A 25,564-nucleotide genomic window follows, 5' to 3' on the forward strand; every position below is an offset into this window, starting at 1 on the left:
TTAGCTTCATCTGGCAGAGGAGCATTGGCACCGGAGCAGGAGGGAGCTGCTACCCACATGGCCCTGGAGGGTGAATTTACGGAGTCAGAAGACACCAGTGGGACAGAGGGCAAGGGGAGCTCCACGATGGGGATAGGAGCAGACACCAGCAACAGTGACTCCTCCTCTGATGGGAGTTCCCTTGCGGTGGCGAGCACCTCGGTGCCCACCGCAACAACAGGTACAGCCGCCACCGCCCCTACCAGCACCGCCCTCCCAGCAGCCCCTTATTGAGTTTCCTGTGCCCGCTCACCCAGGAGGGTGGGCATCTCCTTCGCCCATGCACCTTAGGCCCTGCCCCAGTCAGCCCTGCTGCCCTCAGCGAGGAGGCTATTGACCTCCTGAGATCCCTCACTGTTGGGCAATCAACCATTTTGAATGCCATCCAGGGTGTTGAGAGGCATTTGCAGCAAACAAATGCATACCTGGAGGGCATTCATTCTGGCGTGGCGGGCCAACAGAGAGCATTTCAGGCTCTGGCCTCAGCACTGATGGCAGCCATTGTCCCTGTGTCTAGCCTCCCCCTCCAACTTCCTCGACCCAGACACAGTCCCCTGTACCTCAGCCTATCCCAAGCACACCATCAGACCAGCATGCACACTCATCAACACACAAGAGTGGACATGGCAAACATAAGCACCACACATCCCACAGGCACTCACACAAGCACCATCCCCATGCAGACACACCAACATCAACTGCCTCCACTGTGTCCCCCTCCTCCACGTCCTCCTCCTCCCTCCCCGTCTCGTCTCCACTAACACCTGCATGCACTACATCTTCATCCACTACCTCCATCACCAGCATGCCCATCACCACACACTGCTCACGTGCAATCACCACCCCCACTACCATTCACACATCCCTGTGTCCTCTCCCAGTGTGTCTGTGAGTCCTTCTCCCAAAGTACACAAACGCAGGCACACACCCACCCAACAGCCATCCACCTCACAACAGCCTCTGGCTCATGCACCTTCACCCAAATTCAGCAGATGTACACCTCCTACAACCATTACCTCGTCCTCCACTCCCAAACCCCCTCCATCTTCCCATCCCAGTGTGTCTAAGAAACTCTTCCTGGCTAACATTGACCTCTTCCCTACACCTCCCCCCCCCGTCCTTCCCCAAGGCCAGGATGTCCAGGTCCCAGCCCAGCACCTCAGCCACCAAATCCTCCAGCACTGTTGTCTCAGCAAGTCCTGTCACATCAAAGGCGGCACCCATCAGGGCTGCCAGTGTGCCACCTAGCGAGGCCAAGGATCAGCCATTCCACCACCTGCCAAGGTGAAGAAGGTGACCACATGCCGTAGGGAGAAGCCGCACCAACCACCCAGCAAGGGCTCCTCCAAGCCAAAAGGGGACAGTGCCAAGGGACCAGCAGTGACATCAAAGGTGGGGAAGGGACACAAGGCGAAGGGCAAGTCAGGACAGGGCACGGATCCTCTGGCTGAGGGACCAGAGTCACCCCTTCTGGCAACCAGAACAGCAACCTGTACAGCGGTGGACAACGCCACCTGCACGTCTGCTGCCTCAGCAACAGTCCCCAGGATCATCCCCAGTGGGCAGCCATCCGAGGCTGCAGGAGACGTCCTGCTGTGTCCCTCCAGAGGTGCTGACACATTCACCACCGCCAGCATCTCCACCACAGACACCTCCGCACCCACCGCCTCCAGCCCCGCGACGTGCTCAGACAGTGCCACCACAGCTGACATGGCTATCATCCCCAGTGGCCAGCTGTCCGAGGCTGCAGGAGACGTCCTGGACCATGCACAGTGTACATGAGGCACGACACCCAGCACTGTTTGTACCTGCAGGTGGCAGGCGAAGTCGCAGCAGGGTGGAGTGTGTCTCTGCCTCCATGGAGTATCATGCTACCTGTTCCCAGGCAATCTTGTGGCACACACACCCAGGTGAGGGAATGGGACCTGCCACACTGCATGTGAAGCACTATGGGCACAATGCCCCCTCCAGAACCAGTGGAGAAAAGCATCCACTCACCCTATCCTTGACAGGATGAAGCACTCTGGGCACAATGTCCCCTCCAGAAGCAGTGGAGAAAAGCATCCACTCACCCTATCCTTGGCAGGATGAAGCACTTTGGGCACGATGCCCCCTCCACAACTAGTGGAGAAAAGCATCCACTCACCCTATCCTTGGCATGATGAAGCACTCTGGGCACAATGACCCCTCCAGAACCGGTGGCGAAAAGCATCCACTACCCCAGTCCTTGGCAGGATGAAGCACTCTGGGCGCAATGCGCCCTCCAGAACCAGTGGAGAAAAGCATCCACTCACCCTATCCTTGGCAGGATGAAGCACTCTGGGCACAATGCCCCCTCCAGAGCCAGTGGAGAAAAGCATCCACTCACCCTATCCTTGGCATGATGAAGCACTCTGGGCACACTGCCCCCTCCAGAACCAGTGGAGAAAAGCATCCACTACCCCAGTCCTTGGGAGGATGAAGCACTCTGGGCACAATTCCCCCTCCAGAACCAGTGGAGAAAAGCATCCACTACCCCAGTCCTTGGCAGGATGAAGCACTCTGGGCACAATGCCCCCTCCAGAACCAGTGGACCTCCAGAACCAGTGGAGAAAAGCATCCACTCACCCTATCCTTGGCATGATGAAGCACTCTGGGCACAATGCCCCCTCCAGAACCAGTGGAGAAAAGCATCCACTACCCCAGTGCTTTGCAGGCTGAAGCACTCTGGGCACATTGCCCCCTCCAGAACCAGTGGAGAAAAGCATCCACTACCCCAGTCCTTGGCAGGATGAAGCACTCTGGGTACAATGCCTCCTCCAGAACCAGTGGAGAAAAGCAGCCACTTACCCTATCCTTGGCAGGATGAAGCACTCTGGGCACAATGCACCCTCCAGAACCAGTGGAGACTGACATCCACTTGAGAGACTGTGGCTTTGCACTCCCCAGGATAAAGCAGTGGGCAAACCACCCACTCTAGAGACTTGAGAGACTGTGGCTTTGCACTCCCCAGGACCAAGCTGTGGGCATGGAGCCCCCTTGTGGAGCAGTGGCGTCGTCCGTTCATCTGGCTGAGGTGCCCCCCTCCCCCTGAGGTGCCTGTTCATTTTTGATCAGATGCCCCAGCAGATGGAGGCACAGGAATTTGGCCTTCAGGAGGCCGAAGGTGTGCTCTATTATCCTCCTAGTTTGCCCATGTGCCTCATTGTAGCGTTCCTCTGCCCTTGTCCTGGGATTCCTCACTGGGGTCAATTGCAATGACAGGTTGGGGTAACCAGAGTCACCTGCAAATATCGAGACATCCTCCAAACAGTATGGAATCTCCCATACCCAGACACCTATTTAAATTGTGTGGGGACCTTGGGCTCACCTATTAGCCACACACGGTGCCTCTGGAGCTGTCCCATCACATAAGGGATGCTGCTACTCCTCAAAATGTAAGCGTCATGCACTGAGTCAGGATACTTGGCATTCACATGGGAGATGTACTTGTCTGCCAAACACACCATCTGCACATTCATAGAATGGTAGCTTTTCCGGTTTCTGTACACCTGTTCATTCCTGCGGGCGGGGACAAATGCCAGATGTGTACCATCAATGGCACCAATGATGTTGGGGATATGTCCTAGGGCATAAAAGTCACCTTTCAATGTGGGCAGATCCTCTACCTGAGGGAAAACGATGTAGCTGCGCATGTGTTTCAGCAGGGCAGATAACACTCTGGACAACACGTTAGAGAACATTGGCTGTGACATCCCTGATGTCATGGACACTGTTGTTTGAAAGGACCCACTTGCCAGGAAATGGAGCACTGACAGGACCTGCAATAGAGGGGGGATTCCTGTGGGATGGCGGATAGCTGACATCAGGTCTGGCTCCAACTGAGCACACAGTTCCTGGATTGTGGCACGATCAAGTCTGTAAGTGATAATGATGTGTCTGTCTTCCATTGTCGAAAGGGCCACCAGGGTTCTGTATACCTGAGGATGCCGCCATCTCATCACCTGCCCCAGCAGACGTGCCCTATGGAGGAGAAGGGTGAGCAGAGGGTCATACACCACATAGGTTTCACAAGGCTGTTAAGCACAATCGTGAAATTATCTCTGTGTGCCTTTGTCTGTCTGTCTTCCTGGCCAAAGTAGCTGTGACGCAGTTAGTTGGCCTGCCATGTGGCCCCCTGAAATGGCGGCTGCCTGACCTATAAGGAGGGACAAGGGGAAATGAGGTAACTACCCTGGCGTTGTGCAGCCTCGCGGTAGGCGGTCGAAAACCGATGCGCAATTCAGCATTGGTTATCATTGGGCCCTATGGGTTCTAGGAGCCAATGACGATGTCCGCCGGCGGTGATGGTACGCACCGCCATGGACGTGACCGCCATTTTCTATCTGTTCCCTCACTTGATACCTGACCTTCAACAGGAGAGGACCTACACTGCAAGTGCTGCTGTGACCTGCGTCTGGAAGCGACAATGGCACCAGTGTCTGGGGAAAGGGCCCCTGCCTTCACTGCGGAGGAGTTGGAGAAACTGGTGGAAAGGGTCCTCCCCAGTACATTCTACTCTACGGTCCTCCAGACAAACAGGTGAGTGAACCGTGTGCATGGTGGATGGGACATGATTGTATGGAGTGTCATGGATGGAAGAGACGGGGGGACATGCCAGCATGTGAGGATGGTGAGTGTATGTTTTTCTGGGACAGGGTGGGAGGATTGTGGCCAATGTGTGAGAAGAACTGTACGGGGGAATAACATCCATTTTTACTTCACTATTCCTCTAGGTCAGCACCCACCAGAAGAAGGGTATTTGGCGTGCAATTGTCAAGGGAGTGCGGACCCTGGGGATCTACCATAGACGGAGCACCCACTGCCAGAAAAGATGGGAGGACCTGTGCCGCTGGAGCAAGAAGACGGCAGAGGCCCAGCTGGGTATGGCCTCCCAACTTGGAACTGGTGCCCGTGGCACCATGACCCCCCTGATATACCGGATCCTGGCGGTGGCATATCCTGAGTTGGGTGGGCACTTGAGGGCATCACAGCAGCCACAAGGGAGTGAGTACACTCCCATTCAGCTGACTCTGCATGCTTGACGAGGTGTCTGGGTGGGGGAGGTGGGCTGTGGGTTCCCCTAGGCCCGGGCAGATACGCAAAGGTAGAGCTATTGATTTGCAGGCTCAGTCCCACTCCAACCCCAAATTTGGTATTTGCCCTCTACACCTAGTCAGGCTCCTATGGGTTCCAGTTGTGCTTGAAATGGGTCTAGACAGAGTCCCCCAGGGGCATGTACTTTTCCCCTGCACTGTTAGTTCATGGCTTAGTGCATAGGGCTGCTCCCTGTGTGTTGTGTCCACCAACGTTAGTGGTATTGCAGGCGTTGACCATATATCTCCTCTGTCTCCCCCCCCCTTTGTGTTTTGTCACCCTGTCCTTGTGTGCATTAGCTTCATCTGGCGGAGGAGCATTGGCACCGGAGCAGGAGGGAGCTGCAACCCACATGGCCCTGGAGGGTGAATTTACGGAGTCAGAAGACACCAGTGGGACAGAGGGCGAGGGAAGCTCCACGATGGGGATAGGAGCAGACACCAGCAACAGCGACTCCTCCTCTGATGGGAGTTCCTTGCGGTGGCGAGCACCTCGGTGCCCACCGCAACAACAGGTACAGCCGCCACCGCCCCTATCAGCACCGCCCTCCCAGCAGCCCCTTATCGAGTTTCCTGTGCCCGCTCACCCAGGAGGGTGGGCATCTCCTTCGCCTATGCACCTTAGGCCCTGCACCAGTCAGCCCTGCTGCCCTCAGTGAGGAGGCTATTGACCTCCTGAGATCCCTCACTGTTGGGCAATCAACCATTTTGAATGCTATCCAGGGTATTGAGAGGCATTTGCAGCAAACAAATGCATACCTGGAGGGCATTCATTCTGGCGTGGCGGGCCAACAGAGAGCATTTCAGGCTCTGGCCTTAGCACTGATGGCAGCCATTGTCCCTGTGTCTAGCCTCCCCCTCCAACTTCCTCTACCCAGACACAGTCCCCTGTACCTCAGCCTATCCCAAGCACACCATCAGACCAGCATGCACTCATATCAACACACAAGAGTGGACATGGCAAACATAAGCACCACACAACCCACAGGCACTCACACAAGCACCATCCCCATGCAGACACACCAACATCCACTGCCTCCAATGTGTCCCCCTCCTCCACGTCCTCCTCCTCCCGCCCCGTCTCATCTCCACTAACACCTGCATGCACTACATCTTCATCCACTACCTCCATCACCAGCATGCCCATCACCACACACTGCTCACGTGCAATCACCACCCCCACTACCATTCACACATCCCTGTGTCCTCTCCCAGTGTGTCTGTGAGTCCTTCTCCCAAAGTACACAAACGCAGGCACACACCCACCCAACAGCCATCCACCTCACAACAGCCTCTGGCTCATGCACCTTCACCCAAATTCAGCAGATGTACACCTCCTACAACCACTACCTCTTCCTCCACTCCCAAACCCCCTCCATCTTCCCATCCCAGTGTGTCTAAGAAACTCTTCCTGGCTAACATTGACCTCTTCCCTACACCTCCCCCCCGTCCCTCCCCAAGGCCAGGATGTCCAGGTCCCAGCCCAGCACCTCAGCCACCAAATCCTCCAGCACTGTTGTCTCAGCAAGTCCTGTCACATCAAAGGCGGCACCCATCAGGGCTGCCAGTGTGCCACCTAGCGAGGCCAAGGATCAGCCATTCCACCACCTGCCAAGGTGAAGAAGGTGACCACATGCCGTAGGGAGAAGCCGCACCAACCACCCAGCAAGGGCTCCTCCAAGCCAAAAGGGAACAGTGCCAAGGGACCAGCAGCGACATCAAAGGTGGGGAAGGGACACAAGGCGAAGGGCAAGTCAGGACAGGGCACGGATCTTCTGGCTGAGGGACCAGAGTCACCCCTTCTGGCAATCAGAACAGCAACCTGTACAGCGGTGGACACCGCCACCTGCACGTCTGCTGCCTCAGCAACAGTCCCCAGGATCATCCCCAGTGGGCAGCCGTCCGAGGCTGCAGGAGACGTCCTGCTGTGTCCCTCCACAGGTGCTGACACATTCACCACCGCCAGCATCTCCACCACAGACACCTCCGCACCCACCCCCACCAGCCCCGCGATGTGCTCAGACAGTGCCACCACAGCTGACATGGCTATCATCCCCAGTGGCCAGCTGTCCGATGCTGCAGGAGACGTCCTGGACCATGCACAGTGTACATGAGGCACGACACCCAGCACTGTTTGTACCTGCAGGTGGCAGGCGAAGTCGCAGCAGGGTGGAGTGTGTCTCTGCCTCCATGGAGTATCATGCTACCTGTTCCCAGGCAATCTTGTGGCACACACACCCAGATGAGGGAATGGGACCTGCCACACTGCATGTGAAGCACTATGGGCACAATGCCCCCTCCAGAACCAGTGGAGAAAAGCATCCACTCACCCTATCCTTGACAGGATGAAGCACTCTGGGCACAATGTCCCCTCCAGAAGCAGTGGAGAAAGCATCCACTCACCCTATCCTTGGCAGGATGAAGCACTCTGGGCACGATGCCCCCTCCACAACCAGTGGAGAAAAGCATCCACTCACCCTATCCTTGGCATGATGAAGCACTCTGGGCACAATGCCCTCTCCAGAACCGGTGGCGAAAAGCATCCACTACCCCAGTCCTTGGCAGGATGAAGCACTCTGGGCGCAATGCGCCCTCCAGAACCAGTGGAGAAAAGCATCCACTCACCCTATCCTTGGCAGGATGAAGCACTCTGGGCACAATGCCCCCTCCAGAACCAGTGGAGAAAAGCATCCACTACCCCAGTCCTTGGCAGGATGAAGCACTCTGGGCACAATGCCCCCTCCAGAACCAGTGGAGAAAAGCATCCACTCACCCTATCCTTGGCATGATGAAGCACCCTGGGCACAATGCCCCCTCCAGAACCAGTGGAGAAAAGCATCCACTCACCCTATCCTTGGCATGATGAAGCACTCTGGGCACAATGCCCCCTCCAGAACCAGTGGAGAAAAGCATCCACTACCCCAGTGCTTTGCAGGCTGAAGCACTCTGGGCACATTGCCCCCTCCAGAACCAGTGGAGAAAAGCATCCACTACCCCAGTCCTTGGCAGGATGAAGCACTCTGGGCACAATGCCTCCTCCAGAACCAGTGGAGAAAAGCAGCCACTTACCCTATCCTTGGCAGGATGAAGCACTCTGGGCACAATGCACCCTCCAGAACCAGTGGAGACTGACATCCACTTGAGAGACTGTGGCTTTGCACTCCCCAGGATAAAGCAGTGGGCAAACCACCCACTCTAGAGACTTGAGAGACTGTGGCTTTGCACTCCCCAGGACCAAGCTGTGGGCATGGAGCCCCCTTGTGGAGCAGTGGCATTGTCCGTTCATCTGGCTGAGGTGCCCCCCTCCCCCTGAGGTGCCTGTTCATTTTTGATCAGATGCCCCAGCAGATGGAGGCACAGGAATTTGGCCTTCAGGAGGCCGAAGGTGCGCTCTATTATCCTCCTAGTTTGCCCATGTGCCTCATTGTAGCGTTCCTCTGCCCTTGTCCTGGGATTCCTCACTGGGGTCAGTTGCAATGACAGGTTGGGGTAACCAGAGTCACCTGCAAATATCGAGGGACAACTGTTAGACATCCTCCAAACAGTATGGAATCTCCCATACCCAGACACCTATTTAAATTGTGTGGGGACCTTGGGCTCACCTATTAGCCACACACGGTGCCTCTGGAGCTGTCCCATCACATAAGGGATGCTGCTACTCCTCAAAATGTAAGCGTCATGCACTGAGTCAGGATACTTGGCATTCACATGGGAGATGTACTGGTCTGCCAAACACACCATCTGCACATTCATAGAATGGTAGCTTTTCCGGTTTCTGTACACCTGTTCATTCCTGCGGGCGGGGACAAATGCCACATGTGTACCATCAATGGCACCAATGATGTTGGGGATATGTCCTAGGGCATAAAAGTCACCTTTCAATGTGGGCAGATCCTCTACCTGAGGGAAAACGATGTAGCTGCGCATGTGTTTCAGCAGGGCAGATAACACTCTGGACAACACGTTAGAGAACATTGGCTGTGACCTCCCTGATGTCATGGCCACTGTTGTTTGAAAGGACCCACTTGCCAGGAAATGGAGCACTGACAGGACCTGCAATAGAGGGGGGATTCCTGTGGGATGGCGGATAGCTGACATCAGGTCTGGCTCCAACTGGGCACACAGTTCCTGGATTGTGGCACGATCAAGTCTGTAAGTGATAATGATGTGTCTGTCTTCCATTGTCGACAGGTCCACCAGGGTTCTGTATACCTGAGGATGCCGCCATCTCATCACCTGCCCCAGCAGACGTGCCCTATGGAGGAGAAGGGTGAGCAGAGGGTCATACACCACATAGGTTTCACAAGGCTGTTAAGCACAATCGTGAAATTATCTCTGTGTGCCTTTGTCTGTCTGTCTTCCTGGCCAAAGTAGCTGTGACGCAGTTAGTTGGCCTGCCATGTGGCCCCCTGAAATGGTGGCTGCCTGACCTATAAGGAGGGACAAGGGGTAATGAGGTAACTACCCTGGCGTTGTGCAGCCTTGCGGTAGGCGGTCGAAAACCGATGCGCAATTCAGCATTGGCTATCATTGGGCCCTATGGGTTCTAGGAGCCAATGACGATGTACGCCGGCGGTGATGGTACGCACCGCCGCGGACGTGACCGCCATTTTCTATCTGTTCCCTCACTTGATACCTGACCTTCAACAGGAGAGGACCTACACTGCAAGTGCTGCTGTGACCTGCGTCTGGAAGGGACAATGGCACCAGTGTCTGGGGAAAGGGCCCCTGCTTTCACTGTGGAGGAGTTGGAGAAACTGGTGGATGGGGTCCTCCCCCAGTACATTCTACTCTACAGTCCTCCAGACAAACAGGTGAGTGAACCGTGTGCATGGTGGATGGGACATGATTGTACGGAGTGTCGTGGATGGAAGAGACGGGGGGGCATGCCAGAATGTGAGGATGGTGAGTGTATGTTTTTCTGGGACAGGGTGGGAGGATTGTGGCCAATGTGTGAGAAGAACTGTACGGGGAATAACATCCATTTTTACTTCACTATTCCTCTAGGTCAGCACCCACCAGAAGAAGGGTATTTGGCGTGCAATTGCCAAGGGAGTGCGGACCCTGGGGATCTACCATAGACAGAGCACCCACTGCCAGAAAAGATGGGAGGACCTGTGCCGCTGGAGCAAGAAGACGGCAGAGGCCCAGCTGGGGATAGCCTCCCAACTTGGAACTGGTGCCCGTCGCACCATGACCCCCCCTGATATACCGGATCCTGGCGGTGGCATATCCTGAGTTGGGTGGGCACTTGAGGGCATCACAGCAGCCACAAGGGAGTGAGTACACTCCCATTCAGCTGACTCTGCATGCTTGACGAGGTGTCTGGGTGGGGGAGGTGGGCTGTGGGTTTCCCTAGGCCCGGGCAGATACGCAAAGGTAGAGCTATTGATTTGCAGGCTCAGTCCCACTCCAACCCCAAAGGTGGTATTTGCCCTCTACACCTAGTCAGGCTCCTATGGGTTCCAGCTGTGCTTGAAATGGGTCTAGACAGAGTCCCCCAGGGGCATGCACTTTTCCCCTGCACTGTTAGTTCATGGCTTAGTGCATAGGGCTGCTCCCTGTGTGTTGTGTCCACCAACGTTAGTGGTATTGCAGGCGTTGACCATATATCTCCTCTGTCTTCCCCCCCTTTGTGTTTTGTCACCCTGTCCTTGTGTGCATTAGCATCATCTGGCGGAGGAGCATTGGCACCGGAGCAGGAGGGAGCTGCAACCCACATGGCCCTGGAGGGTGAATTTACGCAGTCAGAAGACACCAGTGGGACAGAGGGCGAGGGGAGCTCCACGATGGGGATAGGAGCAGACACCAGCAACAGCGACTCCTCCTCTGATGGGAGTTCCCTTGCGGTGGCGAGCACCTCGGTGCCCACCGCAACAACAGGTACAGCCGCCACCGCCCCTACCAGCACCGCCCTCCCAGCAACCCCTTATCGAGTTTCCTGTGCCCGCTCACCCAGGAGGGTGGGCATCTCCTTCGCCCATGCACCTTAGGCCCTGCCCCAGTCAGCCCTGCTGCCCTCAGTGAGGAGGCTATTGACCTCCTGAGATCCCTCACTGTTGGGCAATCAACCATTTTGAATGCCATCCAGGGTGTTGAGAGGCATTTGCAGCAAACAAATGCATACCTGGAGGGCATTCATTCTGGCGTGGCGGGCCAACAGAGAGCATTTCAGGCTCTGGCCTCAGCACTGATGGCAGCCATTGTCCCTGTGTCTAGCCTCCCCCTCCAACTTCCTCTACCCAGACACAGTCCCCTGTACCTCAGCCTATCCCAAGCACACCATCAGACCAGCATGCACACTCATCAACACACAAGAGTGGACATGGCAAACATAAGCACCACACATCCCACAGGCACTCACACAAGCACCATCCCCATGCAGACACACCAACATCCACTGCCTCCACTGTGTCCCCCTCCTCCACGTCCTCCTCCTCCCTCCCCGTCTCGTCTCCACTAACACCTGCATGCACTACATCTTCATCCACTACCTCCATCACCAGCATGCCCATCACCACACACTGCTCACGTGCAATCACCACCCCCACTACCATTCACACATCCCCTGTGTCCTCTCTCAGTGTGTCTGTGAGTCCTTCTCCCAAAGTACACAAACGCAGGCACACACCCACCCAACAGCAATCCACCTCACAACAGCCTCCGGCTCATGCACCTTCACCCAAATTCAGCAGATGTACACCTCCTACAACCACTACCTCTTCCTCCACTCCCAAACCCCCTCCATCTTCCCATCCCAGTGTGTCTAAGAAACTCTTCCTGGCTAACATTGACCTCTTCCCTACACCTCCCCCCGTCCTTCCCCAAGGCCAGGATGTCCAGGTCCCAGCCCAGCACCTCAGCCACCAAATCCTCCAGCACTGTTGTCTCAGCAAGTCCTGTCACATCAAAGGCGGCACCCATCAGGGCTGCCAGTGTGCCACCTAGCAAGGCCAAGGATCAGCCATTCCGCCACCTGCCAAGGTGAAGAAGGTGACCACATGCCGTAGGGAGAAGCCGCACCAACCACCCAGCAAGGGCTCCTCCAAGCCAAAAGGGGACAGTGCCAAGGGACCAGCAGCGACATCAAAGGTGGGGAAGGGACACAAGGCGAAGGGCAAGTCAGGACAGGGCACGTATCCTCTGGCTGAGGGACCAGTGTCACCCCTTCTGGCAACCAGAACAGCAACCTGTACAGCGGTGGACACCGCCACCTGCACGTCTGCTGCCTCAGCAACAGTCCCCAGGATCATCCCCAGTGGGCAGCCGTCCGAGGCTGCAGGAGACGTCCTGCTGTGTCCCTCCACAGGTGCTGACACATTCACCACCGCCAGCATCTCTACCACAGACACCTCCGCACCCACCGGCACCAGCCCCGTGACGTGCTCAGACAGTGCCACCACAGCTGACATGGCTATCATCCCCAGTGGCCAGCTCTCCGAGGCTGCAGGAGACGTCCTGGACCATGCACAGTGTGAATGAGGCACGACACCCAGCACTGTTTGTACCTGCAGGTGGCAGGCGAAGTCGCAGCAGGGTGGAGTGTGTCTCTGCCTCCATGGAGTATCATGCTACCTGTTCCCAGGCAATCTTGTGGCACACACACCCAGGTGAGGGAATGGGACCTGCCACACTGCATGTGAAGCACTATGGGCACAATGCCCCCTCCAGAACCAGTGGAGAAAAGCATCCACTCACCCTATCCTTGACAGGATGAAGCACTCTGGGCACAATGTCCCCTCCAGAAGCAGTGGAGAAAAGCATCCACTCACCCGATCCTTGGCAGGATGAAGCACTCTGGGCACGATGCCCCCTCCACAACCAGTGGAGAAAAGCATCCACTCACCCTATCCTTGGCATGATGAAGCACTCTGGGCACAATGCCCCCTCCAGAACCGGTGGCGAAAAGCATCCACTACCCCAGTCCTTGGCAGGATGAAGCACTCTGGGCGCAATGCGCCCTCCAGAACCAGTGGAGAAAAGCATCCACTCATCCACTCACCCTATCCTTAGCAGGATGAAGCACTCTGGGCACAATGCCCCCTCCAGAACCAGTGGAGAAAAGCATCCACTCACCCTATCCTTGGCATGATGAAGCTCTCGGGGCACACTGCCCACTCCAGAACCAGTAGAGAAAAGCATCCACTACCCCAGTCCTTGGGAGGATGAAGCACTCTGGGCACAATTCCCCCTCCAGAACCAGTGGAGAAAAGCATCCACTACCCCAGTCCTTGGCAGGATGAAGCACTCTGGGCACAATGCCCCCTCCAGAACCAGTGGAGAAAAGCATCCACTCACCCTATCCTTGGCATGATGAAGCACTCTGGGCACAATGCCCCCTCCAGAACCAGTGGGGAAAAGCATCCACTACCCCAGTGCTTTGCAGGCTGAAGCACTCTGGGCACATTGCCCCCTCCAGAACCAGTGGAGAAAAGCATCCACTACCCCAGTCCTTGGCAGGATGAAGCACTCTGGGCACAATGCCCCCTCCAGAACCAGTGGAGAAAAGCAGCCACTTACCCTATCCTTGGCAGGATGAAGCACTCTGGGCACAATGCACCCTCCAGAACCAGTGGAGACTGACATCCAATTGAGAGACTGTGGCTTTGCACTCCCCAGGATAAAGCAGTGGGCAAACCACCCACTGTAGAGACTTGAGAGACTGTGGCTTTGCACTCCCCAGGACCAAGCTGTGGGCATGGAGCCCCCTTGTGGAGCAGTGGCATCGTCCGTTCATCTGGCTGAGGTGCCTGTTCATTTTTGATCAGATGTCCCAGCAGTGTTCTCTCCGCTTCGAGTCAGGTATCATGTGTGGGCTTCGCCCATGCATTTTTGGACCACTGGTCCACGGACAATGATTTCATTACTATCCGGACTTGTGTTTAATTTTGGCCTATCTGATTTTTCGATGATTACACTCGTTACAATTATTTCATATGGTCCTTGCAATATTCCAGGGGGGTGATGGGGTGTAAATGTAATGTTGATGCATGTATTTGTGTGTATGGTGTTGTGGGTGAGGGTGGGGGTGTGGGTGTTGAGTGTTGCGTGCATGTGTCACTCTCTTTTCCCTCCTCCCCTCCCCTGTGTGCTAGGTGCAGTACTCACCGTGGTCGTTGCCGGTGTCTTTGTTGCTCCTAATAGAAGAGTAGGTAAATCAACATGGGCAGGACCTGTAACTCGGGCTACATGGCCTCCTGGTTCCTCGTTGGGTGTTGAGAGGTGAGCGGTTTCCGTTCCACAGACTGTTTATGCCGTGCTTTTTGATGGCGTTGGTACTGCCCCGGAAAAGCTGGCAGATTGGTGCCTTGTAATACAGTGGGCGGTACATTGTGTTCCGCCTGTCTGTTGGCAGTTACCGCTGCGGTGTTTGTTTCTACCGCCGTGGCGGTCGGAGTGTTAAAGTGGCTGTCTATGTTTACCGCCGCTTTAACACCGACCGCCAGGGTTGTAATGAGGGCCTATATGTTTGTTTTATAGATTATTCTACCTTCTTTAGCAAGGCATTGAGAACTGTTGTTTTGTCAAAGCTACAAGCTTGGGGAATAGATTAGAATTTCACTAAAATACTTCAGTCCAAGTTAAACGGACGAATAATAAGGGTCTAACATCTAAACTTACAACAAACAACAGACTTAAACAGGGATGTATTTTGGCACCTATTGTGTTTTCACTTTACATATTGTACCTCACACAATGCCTTGATAAATGTGATGGTGAGCCTCCTATATTTAGTTTAACAAAAAGGTATTTCTTATTTAGCACATGCAGATTTACCTTACTTTATTATCCACAACTCAGAACAGTCTGCAAAGAAAATTAAACCGTTTGCCAAGTATACAATAAACAGAATAGTCTGTTGATCAATTTTACCAAAACTAAAACCATACTTTTGAATGTGTGAAACCGAGATTCATTTGGTATTTGGGAAAAAAAAATTAACACATCTCATTACACCTACATTGAAGTGGAAATCTATTCAAGACAAAATAGTTCCACACACGAGGAAAAGATTTCTAAAAGAGCGATAACTGACATGCGAGCCGTTAGATGATTTTCAAACAAATATGGAGGGAGGGTTGAGAATTGATCCAACAATTATTGACATTCCAGCCAAACTAATTCCCATTATAAATATGGACGCCTCATTTTTGGAAAAGACTAAGGGGGTCATTACAACATTGGCGGTAAAAGCCACTTACCGCCGTGCAGAAGACCGCCAACACACCGCCGTGGCCGCGGAATTCCGCCACAGCTATTACGACCCACATCTCGAAATCCGACAAAATTCAGACACCGACACAAGTCCACCACACCAAAGGTCAGTGATAAACTGGCAAAAACAAAACCTCCACCGTCATGCCAACAGAAATACGCCCATGCTATCCCGACCCACAAATCCACGTGGCGGTCTTTCAACCGCGGTATTCCATTGGCGGTACACACCGCCGCGCTCAAAATACACACACATTTACAAAACACTATCACATTGGACAATTCAAAATACACACACCTGAGACACATACACACACCACTCCCACACACCCAATACAATATAAAACACACACCCATATCACCCACAAACCCCTACGACCAAAAATTCCAAAAGAAGGCCAGAGAGAGACACCACCATCCACAAACTAGCAGCCACAGGCACTCAACACCATCACCCACACTACTTCCACGCACAAAACACCACACACCACTACATATCACCACACTTATCACCACATACACCACCCCACACATCACCTACACCACCCCATGGCACGGCAAAGACACCCCAGGTTCTTGGAGGAGGAGCTCAGGATCATGGTGGAGGAAATCTTCCGGGTAGAGCCACAGCTATTTGGAACACAGGTGCAGCACACCTCCATAGCTAGGAAGATGGAGCTATGGCGAAGAATAGTCGACAGGGTCAATGCAGTGGGACAGCACCCAAGAAATCGGGATGACATCAGGAAGAGGTGGAACAACCTACGGGGGAAGGTACATTCCGTGGTCTCAAGACACCACATCGCGGTACAGCGGACTGGCGGCGGACCCCCACCTCCTCCCCCACAACTAACAACATGGGAGGAGCAGGTCTTGACTATTCTGCATCCTGAGGGCCTCGCAGGAGTCGGTGGAGGAATGGACTCTGGTAAGTCAAATCTTAACTATCATATCTCCCACCCTACCTGCATGCTATCACAGACGCCCACCCTCGCCCCCTCCCCTATCACTCCAACTCCTCACAAATGTACTAATAACACAAACCACCCATCCCAACACCAAGCCCTGCATGACACAACAAAGCATGGACACCCATCACTAAAGCATGCCCACTGCACATACCCATAACACCCCCCTCAACCATCATCACACAAGCCCCCACACAGGAATGCTAGCACTGGGGTACACAGTCACCCACCCATTGCACACCATGACACACACAGATGCAATAATCATGCTTTTACACCTCTGCAGGACCACTACCCAACGTCACCAGACAGGAGGGTCCAGACATCTCCACCCCACCCACAGAAGAGGCCCACAGTGATGACAGCAGCTCTGGCCAACTCAATCCAGATGACCAGCCCTGACCATCGTGGGCCTCGGGACAGTCGGTTCCCCACACCCAGTCACAGGCCACCACAGAGCTTCTACCCTCTGGTAACACCAGCACAGCACCCACCCTGCGGGCCCATACCTCCGTCCCCAGGACACGTCAATCAGCTGTGTGTCCACCACTACAGGGAACCCAGGATAACCCACCACCCCAACAACAACAGGGACCTGGGGGCAGTGGTAGTGGGCACACGGTCCAGGGGACGGAGGCCCAGGAACACAGGGGAACTGGGAGGGCTGCTGTGCGACAGGGGGCGGACAGGCCTAGGGAACCCACTCTCCACGAGGCCCTCTCCCCATCATGGGAGCATACCACCACTCCCAGGAGACGATGGCAACGGTCCTGGCCAAGTTTCAGGAGACCCAGCGGCTGTAGGAGGAACAGTATTTGGGGTTTAGGGAGGATCTCAGAACCATCAGCTCTGCCCTGGGCACCATCGTAGGGGTGCTGAAGGAAATACTTAACACCAGAAGGGACACTGTGGAACTCCAAGGGGCCCCTGACACTAGCATGGACGATGAACTGCCCACCACCTCCGCCGGTGCTAGTGGACAGGACGCCCCCGCCACAGGACCACCACCCCACCCCCTGCAGACGGAGAACCACCCTGCAAACGGTCCCTGAGATCCTAGGAACAAGACAGAGAACGATGCCAAGATCCCCGCCAAGAAATGAGACCACCCTGATTGTCATCCTACTGTCCCACTTTGTAACCCTGTCTATATTGGAACTGCCCCAGCTCCACTTCCTATGCCCATATGGGCAATGCACCTGTGAGACTAATAGACTGGACTCTGCCATGGATATTCCTCCACCATCACCCATCACCATTTTACAAACCCCCTCCAATATTTCGCACTTCAATAAACACCCTTGAAGCACAAACAATCTGGGGTCAGTCTGTGATTTTGTAAATGTGTATTAGCAATGACAGTGACGAAATACGTTTTCATATGTAATGTCAACATACTTATGTCACACATCTCAAGTCCATGAGGAATCTAAGCAGATGACACACGTTGGAAACCACACCTGTGAAACTGTAAGCAAAATGTACAACTCAGTTACCATATACTGGTTGAAATCGACAGACAGAATAGAGGTAGAAGTGTGAAAGTACTTGTAGTAGGCAGGAATGTGTTCTCACCTGTGTGTCACTGGAAATATTGCTGGATAACTGAGTCCCTGTTGTCAATGTCTTCTTCCTCTGTTTCCTCCTCATCACTGTCCACAGGCTCCACAGCTGCCACAACACCGTCATCTGGACCATCCTCCTGCAGAAAAGGCACCTGTCGTCGCAAAGCCAGGTTGTGAAGCATACAGCAGGCCACAATGATCTGGCACACCTTCCTTGGTGAGTAGAATAGGGAACCACCTGTCATATGGAGGCACCTGAACCTGGCCTTCAGGAGGCCGAAGGTGCGTTCGATCACCCTCCTAGTTCGCCCATGGGCCTCATTGTAGCATTCCTTTGCCCTGGTCCTGGGATTTCTCACTGGGGTCAGTAGCCATGACAGGTTGGGGTAACCAGAGTCCCCTAATAGCCACACCAGGTGCCTCTGGAGTTTACCCATCACATAAGGGATGCTGCTATTCCGCAGGATGTAGGCGTCATGCACAGAGCCAGAGAACATAGCATTTACCTGGGAGATGTACTGGTCTGCCAAACATACCATCTGTACATTCATCGAATGATAACTCTTCCGGGTCCTGTACACCTGTTCACTCCTGTGGGGGGGGACCAGAGCTACATGGGTCCCGTCAATGGCACCTATGAGTTTGGGGATATGTCCAAGTGCATAGAAGTCACCTTTAACTGTAGGCAAATCCTCCACCTGAGGGAAAACGATGTAGCTCCGCAGGTGTTTCAGCAGGGCAGACAACACTCTGGACAACACGTTGGAAAACATAGGCTGGGACATCCCTGATGCCATGGCCACTGTTGTTTGAAATGACCCATTTGCAAGGAAATGGAGCACGGACAGCACCTGCACTTGAGGGGGGATCCCTGTGGGATGGCGGATTGCTGACATCAGGTCAGGCTCCAACTGGGCACACAGTTCCTGGATTGTGGCAAGGTCAAACCTGTAGGTGATGATCAAATGTCTTTCCTCCATTGTCGACAGGTCCACCAGCGGTCGGTAAACCGGAGGATTCCGCCATCTCCTCACATGTCCCAGCGGACGGTGCCTAAGAATGACAACAGCGATCACAGAGTCAAACAACTCAGAGGTATGTACCCACAGTCTACACAGAACACCATTCATACACAAAATCTGGCCTGTATTTGTGTTGTGCAACAAGGCCTAGGTCTGTGTGACGCAGTTGGTAATTAGTCCATGTGGGCCCCTGAAATGGCAGTTGCCTGACCTCTAAAGTGGGACAATGGGATGTGAGGTAATTGCGCTGGCGTTCTACACTGTCACGGTAGGCTGTCGAAGACCGAGCCGCAATGCTGCATTGGTTAACATTGGACCCTATGGGTCCCAGGAGCCAATAACGATGTACGGCGGCGGTGATGGTACGCACCGCCGCGGACGTGACTGCCATTTTCTATCTGTTCAATCACTCGATACCTGATCTTCGACAGGAGAGGACCTACACTGCAAGTGCTGCTGTGACCTCGGTCTGGAAGAGACAATGGCTCGTGCGTCTGGGGAAAGGGCCCCTGCCTTCACTTGAGAGGAGTTGGAGAAGCTCTTGGACGGGGTCCTCCCCAGTACACGCTACTCTACGGTCCTCCAGACCAACAGGTAAGTACACAGGGAGCACATTGTATGGGCTATGCCTGTGTGGAGAGGGCTGGTTGTAAGAATGAAGGGGGCACAGTTCTGCGTGCATGAAGGACTGTGAATGCATGTGCCACATGGCAGGGGTAGGGATGTGGGCCACTCACTTAGACGGTGCAGTTGGTAATGACTTCTCTTCTTCCCCTGTACATGTCATGTAGGTCAGTGCCCACCAGAAGAAGGATATTTGGCGTGCCATCGCCAAGGACGTCCGGACCCTGGGGGTCCACCACAGACGGAGCACCCACTGCCGGAAAAGATGGGAGGACATTCGCCGCTGGAGCAAGAAGACGGCGCAGGCTCAGCTGGGGATGACCTCCCAACGTGGGAGGGGTGCCTGTCGAACCATGACCCCCCTGATGGTCCGGATCCTGGCCGTGGCCTACCCTGAGTTGGATGGGCGCTTGAGGGCATCACAACAGACACAAGGGCGTGAGTACAACATCATTCAGCAGACTTTGCGCGCAGTGAAGGTCTCTGGGTGGGGGAGGAGGGCTGTGGGTTTCCCTAGGCCAGGGCGAGTTACGTAGGCTAGGCCCCTCCGTAATGCAGGCCATGTGGCACCCCACCCCACCTCTGTAGAGTGCCAAGTACAGGTGTTCATGCCCCTGTGTCATCTATGTGTGCAGATGTCGTCCATAGCCATGTAGGCCATATCCCAGGAATTGCATCTGTAGAGCCCAACAGCGCGACGTAGTTCAGGGGGCTGCTGTGTCTGTATTGTCCGCCAACGGTAGCGGTAAGCCATGCACTCAACCTGTCTTTCTTCTGTCGTCCCTCCCCTTTTTGTGGTCTCCCTGTTTTTGTGTGCATCAGCATCATCAGGCGGAGGTACAGTGGCACCAGAGCATGAGGGAGCTGCATCCCACATGGCCATGGAGGGCCACACCACTGACTCAGAATACACCAGTGGGACGAAGGGCGAGGGGAGCACCACGGCGGTCACAGGATCTGCAACCAGCGACACAGACTTGTCCTCCGATGGGAGCTCCCTTGTGGTGGCGGCAAAATCTGTGCCCCCCACTGCTACAGGTACAGCCGCCACACCCCCTACCAGCACCGCCCTCCCAGCAGCCCCTCAGTGTGTGCCCCGTGCCCGCTCACCCAGGAGGGTGGGCATCACCTTCGCCCCAGGCACCTCAGCCCCTGCCCCTGTCACCTCTGCTGCCCTCAGTGAGGAGGCCATTGACCTCCTCAGGTCACTCACTGTTGGGCAGTCTACCATTTTGAATGCCATCCAGGGTGTAGAAAGGGAATTGCAACACACAAATGCATTCATGGAGGGCATTCATTCTGGTCAGGCTGCCCTTCATCAAACCCTGCAAACTCTGGCCTCAGCACTGATGGCAGCCATTGTCCCTGTCTCTAGCCTCCCCCCTCCAACTTCTTCCACCCAGACCCAATCCCCTGTACCCCAGCCTATCCGAAGCACACCATCAGACCAGCCTGCACACACCTCACCACACAAGGGAAGCTCAGGCAAACATAAGCACCACACATCCCACAGGCACTCACGCAAGCATCACACACATACAGACACATCAACATCCACTGCCTCCACTGTGTCCCCCTCCTCCTCATCTCCCTCCTCCCTCCCAGTCTCGTCTACACTCACACCTGCATGCACTACCACTACAGCCACTACGTCCCGCACCAGCACACCCACCACCACACCCCGCTCACGTGCAGTCACCACCCCCACTCCCATTTACACGTCCCCTGTGTCCTCTCCCAGTATGTCTGTGACGCCCCCTCCGAAAATACACAAACGCAGGCACACACCCACCCAACAGCCATCCACCTCACGACAGCCTCCAGCCCATGCACCTGCACCCAAATCCACAAAAGTTACACATCCTACAACCACCACCTCTTCCTCCACTTCCCAACCCCCTCCATCTACCCGTCCCAGTGTCTCCCAAAAACTTTTCCTGGCCCCCCTTAACCTATTTCTCACCACCCCCGTCCAACTCATAGGTCCCGTACTAGCACCTCAGCCAAAAAATCTCCGGGACCAGTGGTGCCTGTTACAGGTATGTGGAGTGCACCGGCCACCAGGACAGCCAGTGTGGCACAGAGCCACAGCACAGCCAGTCCCCCCATGTGAAGCACCAGAAGTTGGACAGTGCCCGGCGGGAGAGGGGGAAGACTCCAGCCAGCAAAGCCGCTCACAAGGGTCCCGGGGGGAGTGTCGACTCAGCTGTGACTCCTCCCAAGGTGGGGAAGGGGCAGAAGAAATCTCCAAAGTCTGGGAGGAGCAGCACGGCGGAGAAGACCGCAATCATCCCCGCTGTCCAGGAGGCCACTGCCACCCCCATCGTCACTGGCCAGGAGGCCACCACCAGTCACAGCCCAGCTGGCCAGGAGGGCCCCGCAAGCCACAGCCCAGCTGACCCATGAAGGACCGCCAGCCACAGCCCTGCTGGGCAATGAAGGACCGCCTTGGCACCGCCTTGGCACCGCTGAACAGGCCAGGGACCACTGAACAAGGCAAAGACCACCATGGAATGCACCACTGAACAGGTCTGACACTGGCAACGCAAGCACAGCTGAACAGGCCAGGGACCGCTGAACAGGGCAAAGACCGCCATGGAAAGCACCACTGAACAGGTCTGACACTGGCAACGCAAGCACCGCTGAACAGGCCAGGGACCGCTGAACAGGGCAAAGACCGCCATGGAATGCACCGCTAGCCCATTTGCGGCAGGGGCAGTGACGCAACTGGGACCGTCACGGGGTGTGTGCTGCACTCTGGGCACCAGTCCCCCTCCAGAACCAGTTGAGACTTGCATCCACTTGAGAGACAGTGGCTCTGCACTCCCCAGGATGTACAGTGGGCAACCCACCCACTGTAGAGACTTGAGAGACTGTGGCTTTGCACTCCCCAGGATGGAACAGTGGGCAACCCACCCACTGCAGAGACTTGAGAGACTGTGGCTTTGCACTCCCAGGATGGTACAGTGGGCAACCCACCCACTGCAGAGACTTGAGAGACTGTGGCTTTGCACGCCCCAGGATACATCAATGGGCATGGAGCCCCCTGGTGGATCTGGCGTGGTGCACTCATCCGGCTGAGGTGCCCCCCCTTCCCTTCCCCCTGAGGTGCCTGTTGTATTTCTATCTGATGCCCCTGCAGTGTTCTCTCCGTTTTGATCAGGTATCTTGTGTGGGCCTCGCCCATGCATTTTGGGCCCAGTGGTCCACGGACAATGAATGGTGCAATACCTGCACTACTAATCGTGGTGTATATTTTGTTTAATGTGTATATATATATGTATATATTTGATTACTGTATTTTGATATATTACAATGGTTCAACTCATTTCCTTTTGTCTTTGCATTCTTCCGGGAGGTTGTTACTGTAATGTTTGGATATGCATTGGTGTGTGTGTTGTAGTGGGTGAGGGTCGGGTGGGGGTTGGGATGTTGGTTGTGTGTGTCCCTGTGTTTTTGCCTCCCCCCTCCCCTATGTAGTAGGTGCAGTACTCACCGTGATCTTCGCCACCGGCGTTGTTGATCCTCGTATAGGAGCAGGAAGACTAGCGCTGGCCGAATATGGAGTTCCGGCTCCATGATGCCCTCCCTCCTCGTGGAGTCTGTAGAGGTGAGCGTTTTCCCTTTGAAATGGCTGTTTCCGCCGTGTTTTTATCCGCGGTGAATCCGCCCCGGAAAAGGTGGCGGATTGGTAGGTTGTGATACTGTGGGCGGTACATTGTCCTCCGCCTGTCTGTTGGCGGTGACCGCCGCGCTGTTTGTCTGTACCGCCGTGGCGGTCGGAGTGTTAAAGTGGCTGTCTTTGTTGGCGGTGTCCGCCACGGTCATAATTCCAATTTTTTTACCGCCGGCCTGTTGGCAGTTTTACCGCCGCTTTAACCCCGTCCGCCAGGGTTGTAATGACCACCTAAACTTGGAGCTCCATCACTTACAAGTATTAAACTAAATTAATGTATTCACTTATCTCTGTGACTACTTCAATGCAGATAAAAAACACATTGAAATGTATGATTAAAGAAAATTAAATTACCTCAGCAGACACAGGACGCATGAAAGCTTATGAGAATTTGACAGTTCCGCTAACATGGTAATTTCACACTAATACTAATACTGGTAACTTTAACAAACTAGCCAGGATATCAAAAGTAAAGAATAAAATAAAATACGTTGCACTATTATACAAAGTGCATACAAAATAGGAAGACAAACTGTTCAGATTCAAATATAAACACAAACCTAAAAAAAAACCACTCCTTGAAGTTCTTTTATTCTGAATTCATTTTTTGGGAATTTGAAGAATGTTGGATTTAACCTAATAGCAGGAGAAGAAAGTTTTGCTTCTGAAACACCTAGAAGAAACCATAGAACACATTCTTTGTTTATGTCCTTGACTGTTAAACTATGGAAAAGAGTATCTGTAGGAAGTTGGCTCTGTATATACTATCTCAAAGTGAGAGATAGTGTGCACAGAGTCCAAGGGTTCCCCTTAGAGGTTGATAGTGGCAAAATTAGATAATTCTAATTCTCTGTTTTGTGGTAGTGTGGTCGAGCAGTAGGCTTATCAGAGGGTAGTGTTAAGCATTTGTTGTACACACACAGGCAATAAATGAGGAACACACACTCAAAGACAACTCCAGGCCAATAGTTTTTATATAGAAAAATACCTTTTCTTAATTTATTTTAGAACACAAGATTCAAGATTTGAAGTAAATACATAAAATGCAAGGTACTCCACACAGGTAAGTCAGGAACTTTGAATTAAAGCAGTAGTACACACAGTATAGGTTAAAATGACAATGAGCTATTTTAAAAGTGGACACTGCAAAAATCAACAGTTCCTGGGGGAGGTGAGTATGGTTAAGTTTCTGAGGTAAGTAAAGCACTTACAAGTTCAGTCTCCTGGACATAGCCAACCCACTGTTGGGGGTTCAAGGCAACCCCAAAGTCACTGCACCAGCAACACAGGGCCGGTCAGTTGCAGAGGTCAAAGGAGGGCCCAAAACACATAGGTGCCTATGGAGAACTGGTTTGCTCCGTTTCCGGTCTGCTGGCGGGTAAGTACCTTCGTCCTCGGGGAACAGACCAGGGGGGTTTTGTAGAGCACTGGGGGGGGGGGGACACAAACAGGCACACAAAACACACCCTCAGTGGCACAGGGGCGGGTGGGTGCAGTGTGCAAAGTTGGGGTCGGGTTTACTATTGAAAGCAATGGAGGGATTCGGGGGTCACTTAGGCGATGCAGGCAGGGCACAGGGGGGCTCCTCGGGCCAGCCACCAACTGTGCTAGGAAGAGGGCCACCTGATGGTCACTCCTGCAGCGGAGTTTGGTTCCTCTCGGTCCTTTGGGCTGCAGGTGCAGTGCTGGGTCCAGGTGTCGGGTTCCTTGTTACCAGGCAGTCGCGGTCAGGGGGAGCCTCTGGATCCTCTCTGCAGGCGTCGTTTGGAGTGCAGGGGGGTCGTCTCAGGTTACTCACAAAGTCGCAGTCGCCTGGGAGTTCTCTCTGCAGTGTTGGTTCTCTGGAGCTCGAGCCAGGGGCGTCGGGTGCAGAGTGTGAAGTCTCACGCTTCCAGCAGGAAGAGTGAGTTCTTTAAAAGTTGCTTCTTTGTTGCAAAGATGTTGCTGTTGGTGAACAGTGCCACTGTTCTCAGGAGTTTCTTGGTCCTTCGGTTTCAGGGCAGTCCTCTGAGTCCTCAGAGGTCGCTGGTCCCTGTCGGATGCGTCGCTGGCAGGTTCTTTGAGTCTAGAGACAGGCCGGTAGGGCTAGGGTCAAGTCATTTGTCGTCTCCGTTGTCTCTGCAGGGCTTTCAGGTCAGCAGTCCTTCTTATTTGTGTAGGTTGCAGGATTCTGATTTCCTGGGTTCTGGGTCGCCCCTCGATACTAAATTTAGGGGTGTGTTTAGGTCAGTAGGGCAGTAGCCAATGGCTACTGTCCTGGAGGGTGGCTACACCCTCCTTGTGCCTCCTCCCTGAGGGGGGGCACATCCCTAATCCTATTGGGGGAATCCTCCAAACTCAA

Source organism: Pleurodeles waltl, chromosome 9, assembly GCF_031143425.1.
Source record: "Pleurodeles waltl isolate 20211129_DDA chromosome 9, aPleWal1.hap1.20221129, whole genome shotgun sequence".
In the NCBI taxonomy this organism is placed as follows: domain Eukaryota; kingdom Metazoa; phylum Chordata; class Amphibia; order Caudata; family Salamandridae; genus Pleurodeles; species Pleurodeles waltl.